Source organism: Oryctolagus cuniculus, chromosome 7 (assembly GCF_964237555.1).
Source record: "Oryctolagus cuniculus chromosome 7, mOryCun1.1, whole genome shotgun sequence".
Lineage (NCBI taxonomy): Eukaryota > Metazoa > Chordata > Mammalia > Lagomorpha > Leporidae > Oryctolagus > Oryctolagus cuniculus.
Window position 1 is genome coordinate 84,078,282 of NC_091438.1, and position 13,207 is coordinate 84,091,488.

A 13,207-nucleotide genomic window follows, 5' to 3' on the forward strand; every position below is an offset into this window, starting at 1 on the left:
AAGTCCAAAAGTGATAAAGTGTAACAGTAGGGAGATAAGAGAGATAAGAGAACTTTCTCCATTCCTTTATGGAACACATAAGGGCACTTCAAAACATTTATAGCAAAATGGAAGTACAACACAAGTTTATTTTACTACAAAAAATTTAATACCTGGGGCTGGCACTGCGGTACAGCAGGTTAAGCTGCTGCCTCAGTGCCTGCATCCCATATGTTTTGAGTCCTGGCTGCTCCACTTCTGTTCCAGCTTCCTGCAAATGTGCCTGGGAAAGCAGTGGAGGATGGCCCAAATGTCTGGGCCCCTGCATCCATGAGATCTGGATGATGCTCCTGGCTCCTGGCTTTGGCCTGGCCCAGCCCCAGCTATAGCAGCCATTTAGGGGCTGAACCAATGGATGAAAGATCTCTGTCTCTCCTTTCTCTCTGTAATTCTGTGTTCAAATAAATAATAAATCTTTTTTAAAAATTTGATATCCATGCATAGTTTTTTCATAATTTTCATGAATTTTTGAAGACCCCCCATATGCATGAATTTCAAGTATTTTTGTACCAAAATAAACACCTTCTTAAACAAAACTTTTATTCATTTTTCATTTTACTTGAAAGGCATGGACAGAAATCTTCCATCTTCTGGTTCACTTCCCAAATGCCAACAACAGCCAGGGCTGGGCCTGGCCAAAGCCAGGATCCTGGAATTCAATCCAGGTCTCCCCTGTGGGTGGCAGAGACCCAACTACTTGAGTCATCATCTGCTGCCTCCCAAAGTGCATGTTTGAAGGAAGCTGGAATTGAAAGTGGAGGAACCGGACACAAACCAGGTCCTCTTCTATGGCATGTAGGGGTCCTAAGCAGTGTCAAACATCCACTCCTTAAACTTATCTTCAGTCCATTTTCTGTGAACTTTTCAAAGTACTCTCATAGTATCATTCCTGATACCATAAAGACTCCAGTGTTTTCCAACATTTTCTCTTGGGAGCAGTAACAGGGATGATGCTTGACTACATATGTTGCCTTATAAACAAAGAGTTGATGTATATTCAACAGTAATATATACTATAAAACAACTGTCCACAAGGCAGCATCTCTAATCAAGTATTTGGGACCAAGTAGATGTGTGAAGAGTTAATGGAATTCTGCTTAAAAACAAAAAACACAGATGAGACACCACTAGAAGATTCCCTGAAATATTAGAAAAGCATTTTAATGGAGAATGAGTTCCTCTATGAACATCTGGGATCAAGACCAAACGTAAAAATAATGTAACTCTGACTCCAAATACATCCATAGGAAGACACACATCTCAGGAGGAAGTTCTCAACTAAAAGAAATTTAAGAGTCACAACCCAAAGGCATCAGCTGTCATCAAAAGAGTGAATGAGATCTAGAAGGCATGGAGTTGAACAGCATTAAAATAGAATTTCGAGATGGCCAGCTTTTGGTTTATAGATCTCACTACCTAAAATGTATGTGCAATACTACCAAAAACAAAATTGCGGTATCATTGCAAGATCAATGTGCTTACCTATTAATGAACATTTTAAGTGTTTTTGATAACATTGTCCACATTCAATATTCATATTTAACTTACTGCAGCAGATGGTGCAGTTAAAACATACATGCTTGCTTTAGGTCTTAGTGTCATAGCTTTGCAATGTTTTTTGATGGCCTGATGAGTTTTGTAACTCAAAGCACATAGTTAGGACTTATTACTAAAGAAAACATTTAATTAAAATTAATCCCTACTGACATTTTTTTCCTCGAGAGTAAAATCAACATGTGATAATGTGGAAGATGTGAAGGTAGAAAGTAAATTATCTAAGAAAGACACTTTAAAATTGTTCTTAAAATATAAACACTGGCAGAAAAATACAATAGGAATGACTCAATTATATGTAATCTTTGTAATCCAGCTAAAATTATTAATTTTAATATTAAATTGGCAGGAAGATTCAGAAGTGTTCTTCAATTCTAAGCAAAAGTTCAAACGCCATTAAAATAGAAGTGCTCTGATTGGTGCAATAAATACCATAGCAAGAAAATTAAAGCATTTTCAAAATCAAGAAAGAAATGCCAGCACTGTCTATAAAGCTGAATTATTTTCACACTTCAACAACTGCACCTGGTGCTCTATTCACTACTAAGTAAAAAGAATAAGGAGTAACTAGGACTCAATTCCAGCTGGGTTTGAAGATCATTATCTAGACCCTAATGTAGCAGCTGTTTAAAAATTAGAATTGGTGATGCTGAAAACTTGCTACTATTTCACCAGAGTTTGAGATGCATCAAATTTTATAGTAGTGGCTCTCAACTTGAGTGTTCATCAGAATCACTTGGAATGTTCATTTAAAATACAGTTTCCTACCTTCCCACCCTCCCTACTTACTAATTCAGGGCCTAACAGTTTGTATATCAAGTTCTCAGGTGCTGCTGATACAATGGTCCAGGCAAACTTTGAGAATCAATATTCCAGAGTACCTCATATTGGGTTTTTCTTTTTTTAAGATTTATTTATTTGAAGGCAGAGCTACACAGAGAGAGGAAAAGCAGAGAGACAGAGATCTTCCATCAGATGGCTCACTCCCCAACTGGCTGCAGTGGCCAGCGCTTCGCAGATCCAAAGCCAGGAGCCAGGAGCTTCCTCCAGGTCTCCCACGCAGGTACAGGGGCCCAAGGACCCGGGTGCTTTCCCAGGCCACAGCAGAGAGCTGGATCAAAAGTGGAGCAGCCATTTCTTGAACCCGAGCCTTTATGGGATGCTGGTGCCTCAGGGCAGGGTGTTATCCTGATTCGCCACAGCGCCGGCCTTTTTTTTTTTTTTTAAAGATTTATGGGGGCCGGTGCTGTGGTGTAGCCAGTAAAGCTGCTGCCTGCAGTGCCGGCATCCCAAATGGGTGCTGGTCCGAGTCCTGGATGCTCCATTTCCGATCCAGCTCTCTTCTATGGGTGGGAAGGCAGTGAAAGATGGCCCAAGTCTTTGGGCTACTGCGCTTGCTTGGGAGACCCAGAAGCAGCTCCTGGCTCCTGGCTTTGGATCGGCACAGCTCCGGCCATTGTGGCCATCTGGGGAGTGAACCAGCGGAAAAAAGACCCTTCTCTCTCTCTCTCTCTCTGCATAACCTTGACTTTCAAATAAATAAATAAATCTTTAAAAAAATTTATGTATTTACTTGAGAGGCAAAGTTACAGAGAAAGGGAGAGACAGACAAAAAGCTCTTCCATCTGCTGGTTCACTGCCCAAATAGCCTCAATGGCCGGAGCTGAGCTGATCGGAAGCCAGGAGCCAGGAGCCAGGAGCCAGGAGCTTCTTCCGGGTCTCCCATGCAAGTGCAGGGGCCCAAGCACTTGGGCCATCTTCTACTGCTTTCCCAGGCCATCAGCAGGGATTTGGATCATTAGTGGAGCAGCCAGGAATCAAACTGGTGTCCATATAGGATGCCAGTGCCGCAGGTGGAGGCTTAACCTACCATGTCACAGTACCGGCCCCCTTATTGGTGTTTAACTTCTTAAACAGGAAGAACATTTTCTCTTCCATGCAATTAATTAATTGGTAACACATAAATCTGGAACATGTGATAGTTTTAGCTATAGCTCAGGTCTATGAAAAATAAGGCTGTTCTATAGTGTAAGCTAGTTGTGAGGGTATCCTGGCCATGGCATCCATTACCCTTTAATTCGTGGCACTGATTCTGCTGGATTAGGTGGATGTCCATTTCCCTCACTGCTCATCACCAACCATTAAGTCTCCAAAGGTTAGGCAGTTCCTCCTTAAAGGACACTCTAATCATCATTATGGGAAGCACAAGTGAAATGTTAAAATTGTTTCTGAGATTAAATTATAATATAAGCCAATGCAACATTAATTCTGAATGACCCTCACTGCTTCACACACTGTAAGTCTTTTCTATTTTTTTTTTTAAAGATTTTATTTATTTGAGAGGTAAAATTACAGAGAAAGGGAGAGACAGAAAGAAAGGTCTTCCATCTCCTGGTCTATCCCCAAATAGCCCAACAACCGGAGCTGTGCCGATCCAAAGTCAGGAGCCAAGGAGTTTCTTCCAGGTATTCCAAGTGGGTGCAGGGGCCCAATCACTTGGGCCATCTTATACTGCTTTCCTAGGCCATAACAGAGAGCTGGATTGGGAGAGAGGCAAGCTGGGACACAAACCAGCACCCATATAGGATTCCGGCCCCACATTGTTATTCTGAACTCACAATACATCAAGAATCACGCAAAGGATATTCACTTTTCAACATTCTCTAGCACCACAACTATAGTTTCCACAAAAGTTGCAGATCACAAAAACTGAAGCAGTGGAAAACCCAACCTCTCCAGAATAATGATTAAGCGTGCAACTTCACACTTAAAAATTTATTCATTTATTTATTTGAGAGGCAGAGCCAGAGGAAGCGAGAGCGAGAGAAAGGTTTTCCATCCACTGGCTCACTCCCCAAATGGCTACAATGGCCAGAGCTGAGCTGATCTGGAGCCAGGAGCCACGAGCCTTCTCTGGGTTGCCCATGCGAGTACAGGGGTCCAAGCACTTGGGCCATCTTCCACTCCTTTCCAGGTCACCAGCACAGATGGATTGAAAGAGCAGCTGGAACATGAACTGACTCCCATATGGGGTGCTGGTGCAGCAGGTGGAGGCTTAGCTACTATGCCACAGCACAGGCCCCCAAGAGCTTACCTTTTTATTAGAAAATTTAATGTGACCTTCTTCATTGGTATCTTATCAAAGCTATTCTCACCACTAATTCCATTTTTGTTTGTTTTACAAGTCTGAAACAAATTAAAAGGTGACTTACTTATTTTTAGACTTACTGAAAATTAAAACTATTATTTATTTATATTTTACAATAATCCTATCTATTTGCAAAATACCACTTATTAGATAGGTTATACAATCTGCTCAGCTATTGCATGTCAATTGGAAAACCAGTAAAACTAATTTTCCCCACTCCTGCCTATTTCACTATTAAGCTCAAAAGTAACTGTTCATTGTGGCAGTATACTATTACTTAGTGTAGGGAATTATGTCGACTTGACATTAATGAAGGCATTATGCAAACTAAAAGACACAGTCTTTGAACTCCAACAAAACATTCCAAATGCCCTTCCAGCAACAATTCTTCATTACATATTACCTCTGAGTACCTAATGGAGTTCTGGGATTTCATTCACTTTACATCACCAACTATGTTTCAGTTATCTCCTGGAAGGATATTTATGAATAAAATGATATCATAACTGGGATATGCTACAGTGAGGGAAGATAAAGATGAAACAAGGTAGAATGTGAGTTTGTATTTACTGGAGACTGATGACAGATATATAGAGATCCATTTTATCGTACTGTTATTATGCATATCCTAAAAAATCTGTAATATTCATAGATATAAATCTCAGCTGCTACTATGAAAACATTTAACTAATGGTATTTATCACTATTATTTTTCAATCCAGAGGCCCTTCATTATTAGAAGATGGGATTTATAACATAGCAAGTGGGTTGGGAAAACCAGACTGGAAATGAGCCATATGAAAGAAAGAAAACTATTTTTACAAAGGTCAGTAATCACAGATGGCCAAATTGAACCAGCTGTTCATCCAAAAATAAACAAAATAAAAAATCTGTGGTAGTTAACCTTCATGGAGCCTATTCAAATCTTTTAATTAAACTGATTTATCATATATATTTTCATAGTTCTTTTTTTCAGCACAATAATTCCTGTTATTGGGTCTATCTTCACTATCCAAAATTTGAACTCAAAGTATGGAAACAGTAAGCAAGACTATGGATAAGGAGAATTGTGAAGACTTTGGAAATCAACCTCTGATGGAAAGCTGTCATTGTCAATCAAAAACAATCCATGAATACTTGCTCTGAGATAAAGCAAAGACATAATTTTCTGTAAGGGTCTATACATGAAACATAATAAAAGAAGAAAGCCTCAAATGTATCAATCAGAGAAATAAAGATCACCTTAAATTTATCTGAAAAGTCAATGGTTCACTATAAACTTCTATAGTGAACAAAAGTTCACTATAAACTTTTGATTAAATTAGCATTCTAATATTCGGTCCATTTTTTATCTTTGACTAAAAAATGATATAGGGTTGGGAGAGAAACTTGATATAGTGCAATGCCACAATAGATTAATATTCACTCAATATTGTTTTTGATGTTATCTTCAAATACAAAGGAGTTTATAAATTAAAAGTGTCACATTATACAATCAATTTTCAATGTTTTTCTGTAGTAGTCAAAACTTTCTCATGGGCCTGGTATTCTCAGTCCACTCAGTGCACAATTCTTTAAAATATTTAAGAGCAATTATTTCCTTAATTTTCTTCATTCCACACTACTGGAACCCTATAAAACAGCATTTATAGAGAATTTTTTACATTTTAAAACTGCTTTGTAATAATTTTTAGTAATAAACTATGTATAATTCAGCTACCTTGTGACAATGAAGAAAGAAAGGTGCAATGACTCAGTAAAGGAGGCTTTAAAATATTACAGTAATAATATATATACACATATATATAGTATATAGTGGTAATGTGGATAGACCAACACCTAAACTTTTCATTTATTCCTCTAAAAATTATCACTCAATATGTTTAACCTTTCAAATTTTACCATTCCATTATTTAAATAACAGCTTTCTGTTTATTATGTAAATTAATATTGCAATAACACCCCAGATCTTTACATTTAAAAAAACTCTATATTAAGTATTCAGTCACAGAATTTAAGAACTAGAAAGACCTTAGAGGTGCTACTCCAAGTGCCAATCTGAAACCAAATAAGGAACTCTGCCAGTGTATAAATGAAATTCACCACTTCCTTAATCAGCAGTCATGTTACAAAAAAATAAAAAGTTAGCCAAACTAAATAGCATGATATGGTTCAAGCTCCATGTGTCCTTGTGAACTGGGAATAAACAGTTTGTAGATGGGAAGGCAGTGGTGGACCACAATGAGAACAGCACTGTCTTATAGATCATCTGCCAGTGGTTCCCAAACCTGGCTTCCCATATGAGAACCATGTGGAAACTTTAGGAAAATATGAGTGTCTGGGCTTCATCTCCAGAGACACTGATTAGACTGGCTGGGGAAGAGCTGAGGCATTAGAATAGTCACTGATCTAAGGTCTATCCCATGCCACAGACAAGAACACTGAGGGTTAAAGAACCAAACAACTCAATTTCAGTTTATAGGACCAGAGAATAAACGGAGTCTTTGTACAGTTTCTTTACTTTATACTCCACATATGAGATTAATTAAAATTACTACAGCAGCACCCTGTATTCAGGACACTGGAAGAAAAACAGAAACATCTGTGAAATATTTCTTTCTTATTATTGAAGTAATGGACAATAAGGCTCACAAAGTTAAATTTAGGTTACTTGAAAGATTAATCATGTATTCTTTAAAATGCAGGTAATTTCTGTTACTTGGAGAAAAATCACAAAAAGAATAGTACTAGATCAAATAGTCTGTGATGTCTTCAAAATAGTGATTAATAAATTCTTGAGCAACAGGAGGTATGTTCCAAGACCCCCACTGGACACCTGAAACCTTGGATAGCACCAAACCATATAGCTTGATGCCTTTTCCATCTGAACTAAGCACTTATTACACACACTGCTGCCGAAACTCGAGTTTGAAACACCACAGCAAGATGAACATGACTTTCTTTTTCCTTCTCAGCAGTCTCACAGGTAGATTTGTCCTAACCATAAGGGCTCAGAAACTTGAGCACACGATTTGCTTTTTTTCTCTCTTTAAGTTGAGCACTAACACCTTTTCATTTAAAGGGAACATGTTATGGCTTCTCTTTGACCTATCTGAATTGCCAGCGCCACTACTCTTATGTTTTGGGGTTATTAATAAGCAAAATAAGGATGGCTTGAACACAAGAACAGGAACAATCGATCTGATGCTGAAAATGGCTACTGAGTGACTCAACAGCTGGGCTGCACATCCAGAGTCGATCTGTTGGACAAAGGAATGATTCATATCCAGGACAGGACAGAACATGACCCAGTGAGATCTCATCACACTACCTAGAACAGTGTGCAATTTAAAACTTACAAATTGTTTATTTCTGGCATTTTCCATTTAATAATTTCAGACCAGCTGACTGTAGGTAATGGAAATCACAGAAAGCAAAATTACATTTAGGGGGAGGTGGGGAACTATTGTATTAGCAAATGGAAAGGCATATGCTTTTCCCAATTTGAAGAGATTCTTTGAATGTAAAAACTAAATGGCCTTTCATGTCTTTCTCTCCTGATTTAATGCTCATTATGAACCAGTTAACTAGCACACCTTGGAGAGGGACAAGGATGTGTAGGCTAAATAAGAATCTTAGGGCATTGTATTCCTTTCTTCTCTTAAAAAATTATTTATTTATTTGAGAGGCAGAGTTACAAACAGAGAGAGGGTGAGACAGACAGAAAGGTCTTCCATCTGCTTGTTTACTCCCCAAATGGCTGCGATGGCAGGACCTGGGCTGACCTGAAGTGGAGGGCCAAGAGCTTCTTCCAGGTCTTCCACATGGATGCAGGGGCCCAAGCACTTGGGCCATACTCTACTACTTTTCCAGGCCACAAGCAGAGAGCTGGATCAGAAGAGGAGCAGCCAGGAAGTGAGCCAGCACCCACATGGGATGCTGCAGATGAAGGCTTAGCCCACTATGCCACAGCACCAGCCCCTGTATTCCTTTCGGTACATCACCAACTGGCGAAAGCATAAATGGGGGCAAGCTGAAAACCCTGTTTGTAACTGCTAGAATGTTTTGCTTATGTATCTGAAAGGAAAATTATGCATTAATTTGCTTTCATTACTGAAATATTTTTCTTTTGGGCATGAAACCAATAAATAGTGGACATCCATAGAGCTAAACTCAATCCTACTTAGAAGACAAGGACATGTAAGCTATGTTTTCACCCATCTGTAGGGATTTATGAATATTTCTCACGTTTTGAAGGTGTGCCTTCCCTACCAGGATAAACTTCTAACCACTTCCCCCCAAATCATGAGCCTGTCCTGCCTCGGCTGAATTTGTGCCTCTTGTTTTGTTCTTTCAGCATACCATATACAGAAAGGCATCTCATTTTAAAATGAGAGGAATTTGTTCCTAAATATTTCTCATGAGTCAAAGCTCTGTGTTGAATACCAATTTTCCCAAAGGAAAAAAGAAACAAAGTATGGGTGACTTGGTATAAGAGCACATAAGTCTATAACCATTACAACACTTTTACTTTAATGTTGCTTTTTGTTTTCTCCACCTGATCACCAATGTCATAGCTGTGTCTCAGGGTAACATTTGTGCTCAATCTTCTTCACTGCATTTTACTATAACTTCTTTCCCAAAGTTACTGATTTCTGCACTATCACTGATAGAACAGATGAATGACCATGTGAAGATATAAAGAAATGTTTGCAACTAAAATCACAGAATTAAAACTGATACACAGGGGCTGGCGCTGTGGCATGGTGGGTAAAGCCGCTGCCTGCAGAGCCAGAATCCTAAATGGGTGCTGGGTTGAGTCCTGGCTGCTCCACTTCTGATCCAGCCCTCTGCTATGGTCTGGGAAAGCAGAAGATGGTCCAAGTCTTTGGGCCCCTGAAACCATGTTTGAGACCCAGAAGAAACTCCTGGCTCCTCCTGGCTTCGGATGGGCCCAGCTCCAGCCATTGTGTGGCCATGTAGGGAGTGAACCAGCGAATCAAAGACCTTTCTCTCTCTCGTTCTGTCTGTCTGCCTCTGCCACTCTGTAACTCTGCCTTTCAAATAAATAAATAAATGATAAATAATAAATGATAAAAAATAAATAATTGATACACAGTCACTGGTCATTTCCAGAAACTGTGATGCAAAAAAAGAAAAAGAATTCACATGACACTGTCAGAAGAAGGTGGTTATCTATTTAACTGTTGAAACATTATAGGTGTGTGGCAAAAGCCACCCACAGAGCTTATGACTCACATGATATTCTCTTTGTTAAGTACAATTCCTAACACTAAACCATCCTGGAATTCCAGGGATAAATGCCACTTGGTTCAAATTTACTCTTTTAAACGTTACTAGATGCAATCTGCTAGTATTTTTAATGTTTTCATGAGATAACAGGAGATCTATATATCAGGCAAGCCTTTTTTTTTTTTTTTTTTTTTTTTTTTTTTTTTTTTTTACAGGCAGAGTGGACAGTGAGAGAGAGAGACAGAGAGGAAGGTCTTCCTTTGCCGTTGGTTCACCCTCCAATGGCTGCCGCGGCCTGCGTACCGCGGCCGGCACACGGCACTGATCCGATGACAGGAGCCAGGTACTTCTCCTGGTCTCCCATGGGGTGCAGGGCCCAAGCACTTGGGCCATCCTCCACTGCACTCCCTGGCCACAGCAGAGAGCTGGCCTGGAAGAGGGGCAACCGGGACAGAATCCGGCGCCCCGACCGGGACTAGAACCCGGTGTGCTGGCGCCACAAGGCGGAGGATTAGCCTAGTGAGTTGTGGTGCCAGCTGGCAAGCCTTCTTTTAAAAAGTAAATTAGGAGTAAGCACTGTGGCACTGCAGTTAAGTGACCACTTGGAATGCCTGCATCCCATACTGGAACGCCTGGGTTGTCCTGCCTCTGCTTCTGATCTGGCTTCCTGCTAATGACCCTGGATGGCAGCAGATGATGGCACAAGTACTTGAGTCCCTGCCACCACACGTGGGAGATCTGGCTCCTGGATTCAGTCTGGCCCAGCTTCAGATGTTGTAGACATTTCAGGAGTAAACCAGCAGATAGAAGATCTTTTTGTCTCTTTATCTCTTGTGTCACTTTGCCTTTCATATAAATAAAAATGAACAAGCACAAGTAAATTAGAGAACTGATATTTTATTCAGGAAATTGAAGTTTTAAGCCAGGAACTAATATAATCCAATTCATATTCAAAGGACAACCAGATACTATCAAATTATTAGGAAATATTGGGGAAACACTGCAAGACATTGGCATAGGCAAAAAGTTCTTGGAGAAGCACAGGTAATCAAAGCCAAAACTGACAAATGAGGTTACATCAAATTGAGAAGTTTCTGCACCGCAAAAGAAACACTCAGCAAAGTGAAGAGGCAACCGACAGAATTGAAGAAATTATTTGCAAACTATGCTACTGATAAAAGATTAATAACCAGAACATATAAAGAGATCAAGAAACTCAACAACAACAAAACAACAAACCAATTAAGAAATGGTAAAGGAAATGGGAAACAGGCATTTTTCAAAAGAGGAAATCCAATGGCCAACAGCCAAATGAAAAAATGCTCAGGATCACTAGCCATCAGAGAAATGTAAATGAAAACCACAGAGATTTCACCTCATCCCCGTTAGAATGGCTTTCTTACAGAAATCAATAAACAACAAATGCTGGCAAGGATGTAGAGAAAAAGGTACCCTAATCCACTGGTGGTGGGAATGTAAACTGGTACAGCTACTGTGGAAGACAATATGAAAATACCTCAGAAAATATAGACCAATTATATGACCTAGCCATCCCACTCTTAGGAATTTACCCAAGGGAAAATAAATAAGCATATGAAAGAGTTATCTGTACCCCAATGTTTTCTGCAGCTCAATTCATAGTAGCTTAGATATGGAATCAACCCAAATGCCCCTAACTGAAGACTAGATAAAGAAAATATGGGATATGGACACCCATATGTGTCAGCAATAAAAAAAAAAGAAATTCTGTCATTTGCAACAAAACGGATGCAACAGGAATACATTATACTCAGTGAAATAAGCCAGTCCCCAAAGGACAAATACCATATGTTCTCCCTGATCTGGGGTAACTAATAGAGCACCTACAAGGTAATCTATGGAAGTGAAATTGATGCTTTCAGAAGTGATGGCTTTGAACAGCCCTTGTCTCAACTGTTGAGGAACAGTGTTTTTATTCATACTATTTGTTGGACACTTTACTTAGTATAATCTTATATGTATAAAGCTAATTGAAAGTAGATCTTAGTAAAAATAAGAATGGGAATAGGAGAGGGAGGAGAAAGAAGAGTGGGAGGGAGGGTAGGGTGAGAAGAATCACTATGTTCCTAAAGTTGTATTTATGAAATGCATGAAGTTTTTATACCTTAAATAAAAGGTTTTTGGGGAAAAAATAAAAATAAAAACTAAAAAAAAAGGACCATCTGTCTGCTGTGTGGTAAATGACTATGGCAGAAAGAAGAGGAAACCAAGGAGGAGCTTACTGAAATATAGTAAGTGAAAGATAATGGTAACTTGGATTAGAGTTACATTCTCACTATTTCTCAAAACTGAAAATATGACTTTCTTAAAAAGATTTTTTTTGCAAACTTCCAATGTTGACAAGCTATTATATTTTTTAAACATATAAAAAACAAAATTAAGAAAAAAAGACTTCCTACACAATGCTTTTAAAAAAATTAGGGACAGGAATTTAGCCCAGCATTTAAGATGCCTACTTCTGGGTCTGAATCTTGGTTCCAACTCCTAACTCTACCTTTCTGCTAACAGGAACCCTAGGAAGAAGTAATGATAGCTCAAGTAATTGGGTCCCTACCACCATGTGAGAGACCTAGACTGGGTTCCTAGCTCCTGGCTTTGGCCCAGACAGCTCAGTCCCAACCACTGCAGGCATTTGGGGAGTGAACCAGCAGAGGGGAGAATGTGTGTGTGTCCCAAATGAATTAAAATAAATTTTTAATGCTGGAAAACTAATGTAAGAATAATTTAATGTAACACTAATTAAATATGTATTTTTAAAAATTTTACTGGAAAGATTTTCTGTTCAAAATGTAAATGTTGTATTTAAATTTATAGCACAGGCCGGCGCCGCCACTCACTTGGCTAATCCTCTGCCTGCGGTGCTGGCACCCCGGGTTCTGGTCCCATTTGGGGCGCTGGATTCTGTCCTGGTTGCTCCTCTTCCAGTTCAGCTCTCTGCTGTGGCTCGGGAAGGCAGTGGAGGATGGCCCAAGTGCTTAGGCCCTGTACCCGCATGGAAGACCAGGAGGAGGCACCTGGCTCCTGGCTTTGGATCGGCACAGCGCGCTGGCCGTGGTAGCCATTTGTGGGGTAAACCAACGGAAAAAGGAAGACCTTTCTCTCTGTGTCTCTCTCTCACTGTCTAACTCTGCCTGTCAAAAAAAAAAAAAAAAAATTATACCACAACTTCTTTTG

General features: G+C 39.5%; 1 protein-coding gene across 4 annotated transcripts in view; it reads right to left on the reverse strand.

The window, feature by feature from the left end:
* Window positions 1-13,207, reverse strand: part of HS2ST1 (heparan sulfate 2-O-sulfotransferase 1) — a 204,045-nt gene that overhangs the window by 56,096 nt on the left and 134,742 nt on the right. The gene's annotated exons all lie outside the window — the stretch shown is intronic.